Consider the following 18,864-nt stretch of genomic DNA (forward strand, 5'->3'; position numbering starts at 1 on the left):
ACCACCTTTTCTGCGACCACCCAGGTGCGATGGAATATTAAAAGTCACCGGTGTCGTCGTTGTCGTCGTCTGCTGGCAGCAAAGTGGGCCAAGCTGAGAATATGCGTGTGTGGGTCAGTGCCAAATCTTTTCGCGTCTGTATATTATGTGCACATGTATGCGTGAGAGAGACTCACGGTCAATGTACGCGTGAGACGGATGTGGAGGCCGCCGCCGCCACCGCCTCCTACATCATCTGTTATCTCACTCGTGTCATCGGTATATATGTGTAACAGCTACCGCATCGATGATTCCGCGCTGATTTTAATTTTGCTGTGCCGCAGCTCGATACTCGATTGTTATACTTGCTTTTTATTTTGCTTAATCAAGCGCAGTTACACGAATGATTCTGTCTTCTTTTTTTTTGTTTTACGCGAGGCAGGTTCGTTTTAATTAGAGTGCTGGGTTGATTGAACGAGTGAATGCAAGAATTGTGCGTATGCCGTCTTTGAACTTTATCTAATCGAATTGACGTTCAGCAAAGTTTGTCCTTGATATTCGAAAAGTTGATATATTATACACTTCAATGTTAAATTCCAATTCGTACAATAAAAAAGCATCAAGCGAATTTCGTGTACTTTCTATCGAAAGTGCGGGTAAAATACATTTTACGGAAAGATGTTATTTTTTGAATTAGTACGAGTACTTCTACAAGTAGCTTCTCGTGCGCGAACGAACTTTTACACTTTCGATTCTCTCTCTCTCTCTCTCGCTCTTAAAATATGAGTGACAAAAAAGAAACGAGAAAATCGCTGTATTTAAAATACATCAGTGCGGGATCAATTGATCTGAAATTAAAATATAATCCAAGCAGGCGGCGAATAAATTAAAAGCCGGCCAATAAAGAAACACATTATCCTCGATCTCTTAGCTTTTACACAAACACACCCGTCGATGGGCATCATCACAATGTAACTTTCTTCACCCGCGGACACATTACACATCAACAACCGTTCTTGTAATTTATAACCATCGGCCGATCTTCATCTTCATTTTTTATATCAATCTTTTTTTTCTTCAAGCAAAAAAGAAAAGCTCCCGTTAGTCACATCTCTCGAGGTACAGGTAATAGAAGAAATTACGTAAAAAAAATTACATAAACATCGAGATCTAGGTCGATTTTTGAATATCCTTGAAAATTGCACTGATCGGCTGCGAATAGCCAATTACTCGGCTACTGGTATTTCACCGATTTCTGCTTTTTAGTAGCGGCTTATCCGCAAATAAAACTTGCCTTGGCGGAGTACAGTTGCAACCGATCTGTGCATTTTTCACCGATATGATTTCACTTCGGTTGACATTTTTTCGCAATCAGCTGACATTGACGGCGATTTTCACCGTAGCGCTAATCCGTCTCGTTAATCATCGAACCGATCTCGATCGGGCGCTCGCCTCGCTTTCTCGTTGCATAACGGAAAAGTCCGTAGAGTACTTCTTAACTTTACGCCCAACCCACTTTCCAAAAAGCTGCACGTCTATTCTAATCTCTGCCACGGGAGGAAAGAAAAAAGTAAAAACTCGCGGGACTCTTCATTCAAACTCGTTCCTCTCTCTCTCTCTCTCTTTACGTCATTCGTAGCCGCCTCTATGTATACACGCGCGAGGTATTACGGTAATCGGAGAGCGTGTCCGCGTAGCGTGGTTGGAAAGTTCGATCGGTAGGCGTGCGGACGACGAAAGTCGGTGACAAGTCTTACCACACGCTGCCTCGTTAGTTAAAATCCGACGCGTGTGCACTTTCACGACGATGTACGTTATTGTCGTGCGTCATTAGAGCTCCTTGACATTTCACATCGCCATTACGCGGAAACAACGAAATTGCGTTTACACGCGGACTATGAGCTTATCGTTATCGCTCCGCGATCGTTACGGTGCAATTAATATAGACATTGCGATTATCTGATAATTTCTTTTCGTGCATTTATTATGCGCTTCCTTATCCGATAGCGACATGATTGATCGATTCGTTCGTTATCTACGCGCGCGAAAGCACACATCTCCTTTTTGTCCCCGGAATATCTTGCACATAATACACTTTTCTCTGAAAAACAAAAGCCTTGGCAAGACAAGCAAAATCCAAGTAAGAGAATTACAACTATAAGCCTCCTCATTGTAACGACCAGCGCATCTATAAAACCGCGTCGTAAACAGGCAGCCGATTTTTCGTTCGCATTAATGTCGGCAGAAAATATATAATCCTTTCGTCTAAGTTCGCTTATAAGGCAATTTGCAAGTGTATATATTGCAGAGTATATACGTGCAAGTGATCCGCGGCATACTTAAGGCTAAGTATCGAGAGAGACAGGTATATATATATATAAGCCTTAGGCTGTCGGTCACTGACACTCTTTCCTGAAGCAGTGCGCCCTGATCTTCTTCTTGTTGCACGAGACCTTCTTCGCGCGAAGAGGTGAGCGTTGCGCAGAGCTTGATCGCGCGCGGCTTAGTTCGTCATTCTAGTTTTCGCCCTTTTGCTATCGCGCTCGCCGCTGCCTCTTTGTCTCGCTCGGTGCATATTTTCATATCACGCCGAGACAACGGGACAGACGCTCTCGCCGCTGGCGTCGTGTCGTCGATCCGCCGATGGATCGTCGTTCGACGACCTATCGATCTCATTCACGCAGTTGCATTAACTTTCGAACCCTTCTGTGTATTTCAGATAATCGAGAGCCGAATCCTCGACAGAGCAGTCACTCAAATGGTAAGTTCGCGCTCGAATGAAGATCAAACGAGGGCGTGCGTCGGACGGCACGTACACGTACAGTGCATCGGCGAGAATGAGATTCGCGGCAAAGGCGCGCGCGGAATTTCGGGCGACGAAATGAAATTGACAGTTGCTCCGAGGAGCGCGCCACAAAGAAAATGCGCCGACGGAGAGGAGAGAAAGAGCGCGCGGTGAAATCGAGCGGAAACGCACCGTCTACGGGAGCTTCCAAGTCGTACTCTCGATCTACTTTATTTTTTTCCCTCTTCTTTATCGATATCGTCGTCTTTCGGTCGCCACGATGTCGCGCTTCGGCGAAATCCGATAGCGCAGAGCGTACGCGCCACTTGCCGAGATAATTAATAAAATGCTCTTATCATTGGCTATCGGATTGATGGGAGAACAGAGAAATTGCAATCAATTTGATAGGCAGGTCGGAAAATTCGAGGCATCGGAAGCCATCTCGCGCTTATCAATTTTCCTCTCTCGTCGAGCCAAACCGCACTGGAATAAAAAAAACTCAACGCTCCTCTTTCTCTCTCTCGGTCGTCCTTTTTAACCCTCTCACTAAGATTCTTCAACGATTCGAAACACACAGACACATCTAATTTCCTCTTGTCCTAAGTTTTTTCATCATGTTCGCTTATCACTTTCTTTTCGCCCCGACATACCTTTGCGCCGGCAATCCCTACGTTTCGCAAGCGAGAGTGTAGCAAATCAGGCAAAGTATATATACCTACAGCGACATAGACTCGCACAACAACGCGTAGCGAGCGAGGAGGTTTCTGAAAGTTTTTCGCAACCTTGGGGCTTCCACTCTACCGTGTAGTCACTGCCGCGAAATACTTTCTCTCGCGAAGAAGAGACGAGAGTAGGCAAAAGGAAAAAAAGAAAAGAAAAAAGGACGCGACGAGAGTTATTTATGCGCCCGCGCGCGCAGAGCTTAGGACAGAAAAATTTAATTAGATGTCGAGCACTAAAGAGACGTACGACTCGAGCGCATCACACACGTGGGTGGTTTTTCTCTCGCCACCCATGTAAGGATTACTTTATGGGATTGCCGTGCTGTGCTTCCGAAATGAATGGCCTCGGCGGCAAGATTCCGAAGGAATTTATAATTTTTTATTTTCTGCGACGCGATATATTTAGATAGGAAGCTTGTGGGAAATTCGATCGTTGGAATAGGCAATCTACTTGGACGGCAGGTGAAATCAGCGAACATCCCGTCAAAGTACAAACAAGTGCCGATTTCAAACAAAAAAAAAAAATAGAAAATAAAACAGAAGAAGAAGGGAGTTTTACGATAGTTCGCGCCAGGGTAAACACCTCCGTCGTCCTACCTGCTCTCTTTCAGCAGTATCGAGTCTCTCTTTGAAGAAGAAAATTATTTTCTTCAGCGTCCATTTTTTTTTAATCCGTGCGCCGCGCAAGATGTATTTACGGCACGATAGCAGGGGGATCAACGAACAGTTGCGCAAGAATTTCTTTCATCTTTATTAGCCACCTTCCTCGCGAGATTTTATCGTTTTTCGCTCGAGAAAAAAAAGTATGTATTTTTAACACCCTTTCCGGAATCCATTTCTTCGCGAGCAAACTTCTTATAAATATCTTATAAATATCTTTTGTCTTCGATAGGTCGCTGTACACTTTATGGATTGGGTTGTGTAATTTTTACATCGATAATACGGGATTTATAATTTTTTACGATTTTTCGACACAGAAATTATTTTTAAACGAAAAGGAATGCTTATGCCTTTTGTAAATTGACTCTGGAAGTTTCTGAATCACGACTGGAAAATCTCCCGTTTAACGTTCTTTTTTTTGGCACGTCGACTGACTTCCGAGTCTGTAAAAATCATGTTTAAGAATGTTGCGGTTACAAATACTCGTAAACTCGGGATTAATCCTGGAAGATTCGCTCGTATCAAGTACCGATTGTCGCGGATCGTTGAATCAGGCAATTTTCTGGCCATCGGCATTATACGAGATGCGTTCTTCGCGAAATCAGCTTGTTTATTCAGTTGCATCCGTCAGCGAAAAATTCCTCGAAGGTCGAAAAACGAAAAAAAAAAACATTCCGAAGGAAAAACCGAAGGGCCCACCTCTTTCGCGCGAGAATTCGAACAAAGAAAATAGGCAAACGCAGGCGCGCACGGAGCATCTGAAAGTCAATCGGTGAAAAACAGAAATACAAGCCGTCCGCGCTAAAAGAGACGAAGAAAAACTGGCGCATATAAGCCACATACGGCGCCGATAGTCCGTCGGAATAAATCACCTTTATCTCGGTCGCCGCGCACGGGGGAGACGCGCTCGCAACAGCAATTTCAATTAAAAGCGCGAGGATAAAACTGTCGCGCGGCGGCGCCAATGCAACGCAGGTACGCGCCCTCCTCCTCGGCCGCCGCCTTCGTAATTTGTATCTGGGGTTTCTCTTTCCTTCCCCCGGTCTAAATTTAGTCGCGACTCGCGCGCGCGGCCAATTGAGCTTGGCTTCGCTGCGGGGAATTTGAGATACGAGAGAAAAGAGAGAGAGAGAGTGAGAGAGAGGAGCTACACGCCGGATAATTATCGGCGATTCGCGCGCCGCGCCGCGCAACTACTGCGCCACACAGCGATCTGTGTGACTCCGACTACTAGTGCTCGGGCTACCTGTAATTTGCGTAATCTTTGTTGCGCTCGCCAGACTGCGCTTGTCTTTTTCCGACGATCTGTCTGCTACGTGTGGCGCCAGGCTATTAATTGGTCGGGGCGCAGCGCGTCTCGCAATTCATAAATGCGCGCTCTCTGTCTCGCGGCATCGCTGTCGAAAAGTTATTGTTCCAGTTGCGCGGACCGGCCGCGCGCGTTTATCGTTCGCCGGCTGCTGAGCCAGCGAAACTTTTCCTCGTCGTGGCCTGCCAAGAGGCTCGCGAGCTCATTTCTTAAGGCGCACGAATCGCACACCTGCCCGGCAAAACTCGCGCGAGCGAGCGGCGCCCAGCGCCCGCCTGTTGATGCAAGATCGCGCGCTCCACCGGATCGAACGCCAGCACGCGGACTGTTGCATCGTTCGTCCTTCGACGATGGAACTCGAACGAGCTCTAAGCTAATTTCTCGTTGAGTTTCGAGGTCGCTGGCAGTATTTTCCGGATGAAATAAAAAAAAAAACTATTTCAGGCGCAGACAAGTTATTCCCGCTGACGGTGAAAATATTCATCCTACGTAACAAGTCGACGCGCAACTTATCATCGTCGTCGACAAACCATGAGTAGGCTCTATTGTACTAGACTACCTTTTTACGAGCACCCGCGCGCTGGCCCAAGTATCGCGACAAGCAAACAAAAGGGCAACAAGGGCTTATCGGGCCAAGGCAATCCGAACGAAGGCAGAAAACCAAAAATGAAAAATCTGCGTTCCCACGGCTTTGAGGAAGGAAGTGTCTGGCCGACCGCGAGGATTCCCACACGCGAGAGCGTCGGAGAGAGAGGAAAGAGATGCCATGGACCATGGATACGCGTCGTTGAAGCTTTACAGAAATGCCCGCGGGCGTGTGCACTTTCTCATTAATTTTTGTGCTATCCGTAAATGAGGCGAATTGTTTTTTTTAGCGATTTGGTGTTTACACTGCGTGAGGTGTGATTGTTGTTTGTAAGAATGGCACGAGTCGCCTTATCAGTCGATCCATGTGCATAAAAGACTCTTGCTACGTATACTTGTTTTTGAGCTACTTTTATTATTTATGCCAGTACAAAACGACAAAATTCAAGCAAAGAATTTGCCTGTAACGATCGCTTGTCGACTGGTACACATAACAACCGACTGTCGTTCTGATTATCGACTGACCCATGGTTGATATTACTGGAAAAATTTATATCGGGTCCCGAAGTTTCACCATCGTGTCTCTTCGCCGACTCGTTTTCTGATCTACATTGTAACTTTCACACGTTCAATCCTGGCGCGCGCGCACTTTCAAATCGAGAGTGCAAGGAAAAAAACAGCTTAAAATCGGTTCGCTTATTTGTGCGCACGCCTATGAGCGTTTTTCTCAAAGTAGGACACCCCATACGACCAATATGTCCGAGATGAAGTTTCGTTGGCATTATCCTTTTATTTTCTCTTTCGTCGCAAACGCGAAAAGTAAAAGTGCAGCGTGTTCTAAATCAAGTTGCATTTAATTTGTCAGTTACTGGAAATTTATGACACAAAAAGGTGTTTCTACTTATTCGAAACCCGTCGAATTAAGGCCGATTACTTAATGTCGGTTAGAAGTCGTTGTATACGAAACTTTTCGAAACTTTCCAATCCTGATTCATCAAAAATATTTTCTTTATACGTCCTTCGCGTAGCTTTCCCATTTGATTTTATTATTCAAATTATTATCTAATCGAGAAAGAATAATTCAATTACAGCTTAATTGCAGCTTAAGTCTGATTGTGACTTACGAAATTTGTAGGTTTTATTGGAAAGAAATGGACACCGTCATTTAAAAAAAGCTTGACCCACTAACATTTTTCAAGATGCACTTTTACTTTCGAGAAATACTTGGTCGTCTCTCTTACATACGAATGGCATACTCTCTCTTTCGCTCTCTCTCTCTCTCTCTCTCTCTCTCTCTCTCTCTCTTTCTCTCATCTAGATCAATTTTAATCCAATTGCATTTCCCGCCATTGTTGACATTGTCGCTTTAATTATGTGAGGGGTGGATGTTGTTCCTGCCCGTATTAATTTCACTTTGTTTAGATTACACAAAGGGGACGCTTTTGCTTTATCAGTTGGCTCGTTTGGGCTTCTTATATATATACATATATACGGCTGTTTGTTGGTTTTTGGAACATAGCGTCTGCGGGGATTTTATCATCTATTTTTTGTGTCATGAATGGACTCATTGAACCGTGATTTTTTTCAGTCTTTCTTGATATTTTACTGATAACACACAGTGTATACTTTCGTAAAATTGCCGAATTTTAATATCGACGTGATATTTACTATGTTTGACGGTCGTTGTCACGATGATTTTGCAATGAAATGTTGTGTTCCATCTGTTTGTCATAACAACATCGTTGTAGCTTAATATTCACTTATGAAATACACAACAAACACGATGTTTTATTAAAAAAAAATTACAAATTAGCTGAATATATATAGTTTAGCGTATCATGATAACATTTATCAATAGATTTATAATAAATCGTCTGTAGACATAATGCGAAGAAATGATATTACAATACATATATGAAGTAAAGTAAAATAATATTCGATAAGTACAAACGAGGAAACTTACACAATTAATTTGAATATTAATATTTACTGATGTGCATAAACAAGACGTGTCTGCGTCTTTGAAATCTTAAAGTATTCGTGAAACCAAAACACGCCAACTATGCACTGCCACCATTGCTCACGAAAGACGGAATATGAACGAACTGTTCCCTTGCAAATAAGCAATCGATCAGTCTCGCGATAGAACAAACAATCAACTTCATCTGAACTTGTCCGATGAAGAATCCACTTAGTCGTTGCAGCAGCCCGAGCGTATTCCCGAGGAAATTGCAGTGTGCAATTGGAAAGCAAGTCAAGTAGGCCCTCGAAGGCAATAGAAAAAAAGAAAAATCTACATCGCTACCTCTTCCGTCTTCTCTTTATTAAAGCTCTCTCTCTCTCTCTCTCTCTCTGTCTCTCTCTCTCCCCGGCGAATTGACATGCGAATTATGCATTTAGTATGCATATTTTTATGCACGTGCGTGTGCGGCAGTTACAGTGAACTCCATATACAATTAAGGTTAATAATAGTAAGTGTAATAATAAGCCCCTTCTAAACCGCATCCATCTTTGTCAGTGCATGGTTACTCATCTCACATTGAGCGATAGGCGCGCTCTCACCGCATACATCACGCTTTTTCATTTCTTGCATTGTCCCCGGAGATTCGTTTTTCAATTAGAGCCTTCACGCTTATTCTAACGTTGTCGTTCGTGGGATTTTAATCGATCGACGATTGGCGCGATTTTCCCATTTACCGCGCACGTCAATATCATTCCGTCCCTCTTGATCGCTGTTGCAACTTGATTTTCGCAAGAAATTTTGAGAGATGCGTCCGCGGCGCAGCGGCTACCTGCGAGGTTTCAATATTTTTGGACGGTTACTTTTTATTTTAATACCGGGTTGAGATCATTGTTGAAATTTTCATTCGTCGATAAAACGGCAATTCCGACCCTTGTACTCCACAAGCGCTCCGAAAGCTCAAAAAAAAAAAAGAAAGCTTATAAAATAAAGTACACGTACTCATTGGAAGTCTTCGAAGAGCAACAAAGTCTCTCGTCTAGAAATACATGTAGCCTGCCTCTCTTTCTCATCGGCTTAACAATAATAAGCTCCAATTCTAAAGCTCTCATCTCGTTCGTGTCGGGCGGCGGCGGCGGTAGCGGCGGCGGAGGGCCGCTGCCGCTCGAACTAAATTTATACTCACACGCGAGCAAGCGAGAGAAGCTGTTTATCATAGCGCAAATGAGTTGGCAACTGCGCTCGCTCGAAAGCTCGCGCTCGCGGCGGCGCCATAAGCACTTCAAAAAGCCCAATTGGCGAAAGACCTTTATGATCTATTGCACAACTCGTGCTTCATCTTCTCTCTTTCTTGCCCCGTTGCATATGCCTCCGACGATTATTCTTATACCTCGCAACAAAGTCAGATCGGCAATATGCTGATTTGAACGCACCAAGTTTCTTGGGATGGGGGATGGGGATAGACGAAACTGAATAGAATTAAAGTTGCGTGCGAGCGGAGTATTGTCACCGTGGACTCTATAAACGTACGCGTGGGAGGGAGATACAGCGCGAGACTATACTGGTGACTGAAGCGGATGGGAGCAGATTGAAAAATAACACGAGGGATCTGGAAGGAACGGTTGGGGTGCGTGTTATTGTCGACTTCTTTCTTTTTGTTTATCTTTAATTTTATCCCGCGGGATCGATCGTTCATTTTTTTTAGCTCTTCATTAGGGAGCCACGTTGTCATTCGCCTTCGATAATTTAGTGGCGCTTTAAAAATAGCTCTCTAGACACTTTAGTGTTTTGTGAAATGATATTTAAATTATCTGACGTGATTGCGATATACATCTCGTGATCTGATGACGTCTTACAGTTTTATAAAATTAACTTCGTGAACAAGGAAGTAGAAAGCTAACTGTATAAGATAAAACGCATATTTATTTTTATTCTACTAGATTGATCGAAGGATATTTGATAACGTGAAAAATTCGTCAGAAAGATAATTCTACACTAAACAAAAAAAAACGCACTAAACCTTTCAATTAATCATCGCCACTGCAAAGCAACAAACAAACAATAGAAGCTAAAGTGCAGGTCGTAATTAAAAGAGCATGTTTTCGATAAACTCTCGCATGATGTGTGCATGTAGATTTATATCGGGTGGGGAAAAAATCGAAATTGAAAGTGAATGTATTTTAATGTTGTCGTATTGGTCGCGCAAGTTAGAGAGGCAGGGAGAGAGGAGGGAGTGGAAAACGCTTGAAAGAGAAAAATAAAAAAGAGAACTGAAAAAGGCATTGGGACGCAAAGAGACAAGGGAAATCACTTAAGAGATAGACATCGCAAGCGCGCAGGTACAAGTATAAAACGACTTGGGGTTCTATATCTATATAGGTACGTACATTGGTATAATATAAATTAAGCGATCAATTTTTTTTTTTTTTTCTAAAGCTAATCGCTTCCTGCGCACGCGCGCGATATAAACTTGTTATTCCGTTATCTAAACTTATACGTGACGGCAATTAGTTTGTTAGCGTCTCGATGATTAGAAAATAAACCAATCGCGAGGAGCTCTGAATTCGGCTATCTACTGGTGCCATTAATTTTTTAACAGTTTTCCTGGACCACCTTTGGGCAAGCGCTGATTACGCGGCCGCAGTCAACTTGTTGAACAATCAAGGCGGAAAAGCCCTCCGTAGCATGCGAAAATTAGGGGAACGAAGCACCAGCGCCTCGCACAAAGGCTAGCAGACGAAAGTTTTGCGAGCGCATCGCCGACACGACACTACATATCGTTTGGTTAACAGCCGCCGCAAACTCGTATATAGCCGGAAGTTGGCGTTTATAAGCAAGCCGAGTTGAGCTGATCTCTAAGTAACCGCAGGGCCCAGCCGATTTTGGAGGTTCGCCAGAACTTTCCAGACAGTTCGACTCTGCAGTTACTGTGCGTTCTTTCTTATTTTTCTATGGCGCGGAGTGAATAAAGCGCTTGCTCAGCTTGTTTTAAAGAGCCGAGAAATTTCTCGCGAGCTCGTTTCGCTGATAGACGCGGAATGCCATTTGGGAGTATATAGCTTGCACCGCCGAGTGCTCCAGCTGATTTTGGACTATCGAGACTCGACCTCGAGAGGAAGAAGAGGAAGTTGCTTTACATGGCATTTCGTTTGTTTTTGCGGATTTCAACTGGGATAAAATTTCTTTTTACGCTGTTTTACGTTAATTATCCAAGTGAATTTATAGCGTTCCTACCGAGTAAAGCTGGCTGTCTCGAATACTAATTTCCTTAATTATTACTGAGCGAAAGAGTTTACTACGAAAAGTTGGTGTACAAAGTCTATTTTGAAGCTCAGCTAAATCACAATCCAATTGAATCGTCGGCGTCAAACTTGAAGCAAACCAAAAACTCGATTAAATCGTAATATCCCGCAATTCTCAAGAAATGAATCTACCCGTAACGTTAGATTGAACGGAAAATTCGAGAGTCTAGAGAGAGAAAGATAAGTGAAAGATAGTCTTTGAGCTTGCGAGAGAGATGACAAGCTGTGTATATGTTTGATCTCAATGTCGGGTCGATCTCCCTACTACTTCTAATCGAGTAGCTCCATAAATATTATTCCCGGCGAACGAGCTGCGGCTGCGGCTTGTTCAATCTGTGCTCTCTCTCTCTCTCGCTCTCTCTTTGAATAACAAGAGGAACGTTTGGCACTATAGATACTATATGTGTGGTTTGATGATTTAATATTTGGACAACTTCATTTGATTGCTCTAATTGGTCCTAAATATTATTCTTCTTTTTATTGCGTGAAAGCCTGAGCTTGCAATTTTCACTTTTGATATCTTAGGAGAGGCATAGAGACTGAGATGAGCTATTCGATTATCGAATTTATAAAAAACTCATGCATAAGTGATTTGACATTTTAGATATTAATGTAATAATTTCTAATCTGATATTTTAGGAAAAATGAGATTCACATTATTTTAAATCTTATATATATGACATAACATACTAAATGCTATTACAGTAGAGCGTAGCTTCGACGACTGATGTGATTTTCTTTGGAAAATGGGAATATCTTATCAATAAACGATTATATTAATTTTTGGATGAAGTCAAAAGATGGTAACTGAAAAGTGAAAGCGACTGCTAACCAATGCAAGCAGACTGTTGATTTGTTATCAAGTGGGCATTGAATGATCGATGGAATGCCAACAGCAACCAAACCGATCTTCCCTAAATCAGAGAAATTTTCGTGTGCTTGCAGCTTTCACAAAGTAGAACGCGCCGCAGTTAAAATTCATTATTTATCCTTCGCCGAATAAAAAGATGATGTCTTCCACTAGCGATCATGAAGGAGGAATAAATTTGTCAATTTATTAATACATTATTGCGGATCTTTGTAACCGCGAAAGATTTTATTTTCCGAAAATTTAAGCAACACTTGATGTCATAATATCCGCTGTAGAATCGACTTGCTGTCAAGAAAATTAATATATTTCGAGAGAAAAGCTCTTTTTTTCGGAACGCACTCAGTTTAACAGAAAGCTTTTTCACGGATACAAAAATAAATTGCAAAGTCGTTTCTACATCACAATAAAGCTTTATTAACTTTTGATTCTGGTAGAATTCACGCGTTGCGATTTGTTGACTGCGGAGACTTCGTTTCATTGGAGTGGATGGGTAGTTTTAAAAAGAATAGCAATAATTTAAAAATCATTAAAATATCATTATATTTTATTTACTTTCTAACGTGTCACGGAAAATTTCATCATTTTTACAATAAATTTATAATTTCCGATCATTGTTAATAGCTGATATACTTAATCTATGAGTTGAGCGTATCATTAGATTACGAATTAATTGTTTTTTTCCACTTCATCAAAATATCAATCACGCCGCTACTCGAACAAAGTTATTTCGAAAGATTGGATTTACGTAACGCAATTGTTGTTTTATTGCCTGTTTCGATACACCGATAAAATCTGTGCTGTATATACGAAAGAGAGACACAAAAATTGGTCGCTATACGACATTTTCTCGTTGACAGATGCCAATGTGAAAATAAAATGCAATCTGAAAACGAAATGATAACCCTCACGACAAAAGCGGAAAGCAATAGAAAACCACCGTAGCCTTATACGTGTGCACGGATTAAATGTGAAAAAAGCCGATTATATTACCGTTTCCTCTCGAGTTTTCACGCCACTGCGTAGCAATAAATAAATAAATAAATGAAAGAAGTTGATGCTCTACGTGAAATTGTTATTTGACTACTGCCGAATAAAATTTGCAATTACAATTGGTCCCATAGTAGCACGGCAAATTGGAAAAGTTATCCTCGTGCGATTTTTTTGTTTGCCAGGTTTATATGTGCGATAGAATCAAAGGACTGGATATATGCACGAGCGACAGGTAAAATGGACAACGAATACAGAACGGATTTGAAATTTTGATTGTATTGCTGGTTGAAAAATAAAGAGAAAGATTCATCGCGGTTATTCATGTTTTAACGTTAATTTGCATAAGAGGGCGAGTTCCCTTTCGTGCAACAGTTTTTTGAATTCGCCTGTAGCCGTTGATCAACCTTTCGTCGTTTTATAATACTTTTCTCGTTCTTTCTCGAGATAACAATCTGATGAGATGGCACGTTTTCCTCTATTTGATATAAGCATTGAATTTTTCGTTCATCAAGTTGTCTATCTTGCCCAATGATCCCAACAAACTATAGGATCCGCTATAGTCAAACAGTTAATAAGCGGCGTACCGTCAAATAAATTATTCTTCGAAATATCAACAGAAAAAGCACGAGCAAACCTTATCAGCTAGGAGCAGTCCATTTCTCGAAACAGCTTGCAGGCAGGCAGCAGTGGCAGCTTTCGAGAAAACTTTTTTACTCCCAACAAACTGCAATAAATAGCTTTCATATAACATCGTCGTCGACGTCGAATTGGAGCAAAGAAAGGAACACGAAACTAATCGCGCTTGCAATTAAAAATCTTTAAAAGTACGCAGCAAGGATCTCGGGCGCAACCGAGCAAAGTATACCAAGCTTGGACGTTTTGAGAAAAAAAGATACGTTTGTTGGCTTTTCGTTCTACTGCGGAACGTGACAAAGTGTAGGCACGGATAGCTCGTCCGATGAACTTCTGCGCAGGACACTCTCTTTTTTCCACCCAATTTCCCTTGCAGCTCTTCTCTCGTTGTTTCATCTTCTTTTTAGCTTGCAGACTTCATATATTCGATGGCCGGATTACTGATATTTGATTTTTATCGTATATATTCACTGGCGTCCTTTTCGCGGCTTTATATGCTTGCGCGAATTTTCTCTTATTGATGTGTTCGTTTGATTTTTCGACTCGCTCGTAAAAGAGCTTTTTTTTAATTATCGCAAACGCAGATCGTCTTCATTCGCAAGCTCTTGTACTGATGTTACCGAAGATAAACCTTTTCTCCCTGTCTTGGCTCTGTAACGACGTTAGCTATAAGTAAATGAGCAAAAGAAAAAAAAAAAAAGGAAAAAGTTGTATCGTCAGCGAAAGGCCTATCCGTACCACCTTCATTCCTTTTTTTCAGTTCGCAGTTATTCAATTTCGTCGTTCGCTCAACTTGTTTACAGGCTGATTTCTTGCGCGCGGGAAAATGCCGAAGCGTGGATGGCAATTCCAACGAGGGAATTAACGAACACCGCGCTGCGCAACAAAGAAAACACGAGAGAGAGAATGAGAGAAATGTTTAAACAGTATTTTATTTTAGCCGCGCGAGACAGGATTAATTGCGCAAGCTTAGGAAAATTGTTATAACAACGTGCAAACTGTTTCTCCTCTCGCGAGCGCTGGGCAACTTTAATGAGTTAATTTTGTAATATGACGGAGCGAGCGAAAAGATAATTAAATGCTCGTGAGTTTCGTCAGACTTTGCTATTTCTTTTGCTGCACAAGGTAATTTATTACGACAATAATAATGGAGATATATAGCATTTCAATGTTGCCGGCAATCTCATGACTTTTCCAGTCGATCATTTCGGCACTTGGAAAGAGAATCGCCGACGAAGTGATACGTAATCGTCAATTAGGCAGTGCTAATTGGAAAGCCAGCGAAATTTTCGCTACGCGGGAGGCTGTAAAATCATTAGCACGCCGTTACTGGAGCGAGCAGCGCCGTTACTAGGGCGCTCGAGTCAATCGAGTTTTCGTTGATTCAGCGCGCCGGAAATTCGCGACGAGCGATTTTTACTTGATTGCCGCGCGGCGTTTACAAGATTTGCAGCTTAATTCGCGCAAAAGAAAAAAGAAAAAAAAAAAAAATTAAAAGCCAACGGATATGAAACTTGAGCGTCCGCGCGCGCCGCACATTGGTTTTATCGCGCTAAACAGACTCCTCTCTAGCGGCGGAAGTTGAGCTATCATACTCGAATTGATTACGAGCAAGAGCTCTCTCGCTGTACAACTTTTCTCGTTGCGCGAAACTTGACTCCCGCGAGAAATCTCCCCCCCCCCGTACTCTCTCTTTCTAGCCGATCGTTAGCAAGAGCTCGTGTGCTTTTTTTCGAAATTACGCGCGCGAACCCTTCTTGACAAGTCAACGACCTCTCTCACTCTGCCTCGAACTTCCGAGGACTTTTTTTTGCCGCCGACAGACTACTAAAGGGCTCAGTTTTGAAGTTTTGGCGGATGTCGAGGAGCTGCTAAACTTTGATAGGTGCGTTTGAGTTTCTGCTCTTTTGTTTAGCGAATAAATAATTCCGACGTCGTGTGCAAAAGAAAAAAGAAAGCGACGAAAATTCGTCACGAGGAGCTTATTCATTCGGTTGCCGCGCGATGGCGAAGTTAGTTCGTTGTAATCTTATATGCTTTTTTATAGGCCAAGGCCGCTGATCTTGGACAAAGCATTAATAAATATTTTCTCCAATCTGTCTGTGTATTCATTGCGTTATATTTGTAATAAAACGTGGAAACTTTTTTTAATGAAACTCGCATAAAGTGCGCGTGTGTACGAATTTATCCGTGAGCTTTCGAGAATTAAATGTTAATACAGAGATATGGAATGTATGTCAGATGGATTCTGATACTGCACCGCCTCTGATGAAACTTCAACGTCTTTAATGAATGGACAATAACCGCTAATCAGAACATTATCAATCCGCAAACGTGAGGTTTAGCCGTACGCTCGCGCGAGTATTTGCATGCCGCCCACGTGCACAGAAATCCTGAGTGGGTATTTACGCGTGCGTATGTGTGTGATGTTTACATACGAGTATGCGCACGCCATTCAATTGCCAGTGTCGTCGTCGTCGTCGTCGTCGTCATCGGGTAATTGTGCACTTCGCCGGTTCTACAACTTACGCGCTCTTTAAACATGAAACCGTCCCTCGATCAACTATGTTGTGGATGATTTGACAATGTATATTGTGTATTGTGACGGTACCGGTATCTTTTGTTAACGTTGTAAATTTTGCTGTCAGATGTGTTTATTAATGTTTTCGTTTCGTTTCCGGTGTGCTGGCGATTAAAGATTCACTCTGGCGCAGCTCATGCAGTGAGCATTCGTACAACAATTTGAATTTATTGATTTATTTACCCGCTAGCGTATCAAAACTTTATCCATGCCAAAGTTTCGTCGGCCAACGAATTTTTCTTCAAAGTGACGCATTTAAAGTAATGTGTTTTGTACCTCTCTCGAAAAGAATAAAAAAAAAATAAATAAAGAAAAAACAAGATAGACCGAAGAAATATGAAGTAACTCAACAATTTCGCCGCGCGAACTGTTATGATTTCCACATCCTCTGCGATCGCAATAAAAAAAGTCGCTCGCGAGGGGGGGGGGGGGGGGGGAGAAAAAAGGAAACGCTAGCGCGGCGCAACAATCGTAATTCGCGTCATGCAGTTATTCACGTTTGGTGCTGTACGCCGCACCGCGCGGCGAAACGAAATTCTTGAAGGGTTTTTCACTCTAATCTCCCGACGCGCGCGAGCTGCACAAAAGCAGCAACAGCAGCGTCTTCGATGGAATGCTGTAAATCGAGTGAGAAAAGTGTTTTTTGGAAAAAGGCTACTGTGATTTAGAAGCGTTACTTCAAAGAGAGACGATGAGATAAAAAAGAAAAGATTTAGCGAAGGCCTTTGTTGACGGGATGAGAAATTGAGTGTCTGGAACTTTATATTCGTGTTATGAGTTCGCTTGAATCTTTTATTCGTCGTAGGCTCGATATTTTGAGAAACAGTTTGGTGTAGTTGATTCTTGGTATTAAGCGCTGCAATTGGATCTCAAGATGAAAGCTTTTTTTGATGCCTATTAATGCACACTTGGCTAGCGGCGATGCTTAACTTCTTTTGCTATAGGAGTTTGACGTACGCACAACTTATAAATGACCAAGCGAAGGGCATTGAATTATTGTGACACAAAGAGAGGCTGAAAACGTCATAAAAATTTCGAGCGCGATTAAAGCAATTTTGAAAATATTCAAAGTGCGCGCTCACGAAGCGTTTTGAAAAAAGCTTTAATACAATTAATTCGTCGGTACTGACTGTGCACGTGGGAAACTAATTGACTATAGATGGAATTTTTCCGCCTGGATTGTTATATTCACTATTTTTTACAAACAAAATGAAAATCTTTCATGCATATTGGCAGTCGGATGGAAAATGAAAGCATTGGCAGTCAAAGGATCGCATGTTCGAATTGCCTATTACTTTTTTTTCACTTTGCGTGTGCGCGCGTGTTTGTCGCCTTTTGCAATCAAGCGGCCTTTTTTACGTAGACATGAGAGTTTGATTAAAATATTTCTTTTTCAATAGTGATTTTTTTTATGAACGTGAGCACGTTGCTTATATATTGAATGATAATTGGATAGCAGGATTATTTTTCATCCGTTTCGACAATCTGATCAATGCAACAGTTACGTGGGTACATCTTTTTAAATGGAAAATTGCTTGTACGCATGAAACAAACAGGTCGTTCCTTTGTTGTCACTCCTGCATTGGAAAATTCATTTCGCCACATCGTATTTTTTCTCGCAATAGAGCATCAACGATGCTTTTAGCTGATGTTGATCAATTGCCGACTATCGTAGATTTTTCTTTTGCGATACACAACCGTGAAAAAAGCTTGACGCACTCGACGAAAAGTGAATAATGCTTGTTTTTCTTTTCTCACTCTTCCACAACGCACACCAGAGATATAGAATTACCGCGACGCAAAAGAAGATGCGGGTGCGCGTGACGCGACGACCATCAATTCCCTTTTCCATTGGAGCTACTCCAAAAAAAAATAATAATAATGATAACACTGTCTATAAACGCGTTGAAAAAGATATTATTATAAATTAGATGTCCCGAGTGGTGTGTTCCAGTACAAGGTACGAAGCGGCCGGCCCGTCAGTTTGTAAATACGGAAGTTCCATACACAGACACACACGCATGATCGCTCAAATTTATAAGTATAGCAAACGGCAGTGATGATTATTTTAATCTGTTTTCTCGCATACGTACGCTATTCATCTTGATTGCATGACATATGTTAGTATTAGAATTTTCAAAGAGGGATTTAAAAAATCTGACATTTTCGACGAACAGTTATTGTGCGTATGCGAAGCAAAGTGGAAGTTTATCACTGTCTCGTAAAATCGACAAGAACCGATGCATAGTAGTCGTCCGGGAAAGTTTGTTAAGTGAAATTCTCTCATTCAAAGTGATTTAATGCTGTTTTCAATCTTTTCCAAATGACGAGATTGTATCTATTACAAATTTAGCAAGAGATCGTAATTTCACTTGCCACTTACGATTGATTTTCCATAGCCCTATTACGCAAAGCCAATAATCGTAAAATCTAACATTTATTTCGGAGAATACTGAATTCGCTACTTATATTAAAAACTTTAGATTA

General features: G+C 41.9%; 1 protein-coding gene across 4 annotated transcripts in view; it reads left to right on the forward strand.

The window, feature by feature from the left end:
- LOC131668618 (mucin-2-like) overlaps nucleotides 1-18,864 on the forward strand; it is a 46,155-nt gene that overhangs the window by 9,430 nt on the left and 17,861 nt on the right. The window contains exons 1-2 of one of the 4 annotated variants that reach the window (XM_058942948.1): nucleotides 2,319-2,449; nucleotides 2,699-2,740. The exons of 2 other annotated variants lie outside the window; for them this stretch is intronic. The gene's annotated coding sequence lies outside the window, so the exon portion shown is untranslated. Of the gene's footprint in view, nucleotides 1-2,318; nucleotides 2,450-2,698; nucleotides 2,741-18,864 lie in introns of those variants that run through there. One more of the 4 variants, XM_058942947.1, reaches the window with a different exon arrangement.

The sequence above is a fragment of the Phymastichus coffea genome, unplaced genomic scaffold, assembly GCF_024137745.1.
Source record: "Phymastichus coffea isolate CEN01 unplaced genomic scaffold, Cenicafe_Pcof_1.1 PCOF00081, whole genome shotgun sequence".
Classification (NCBI taxonomy): domain Eukaryota; kingdom Metazoa; phylum Arthropoda; class Insecta; order Hymenoptera; family Eulophidae; genus Phymastichus; species Phymastichus coffea.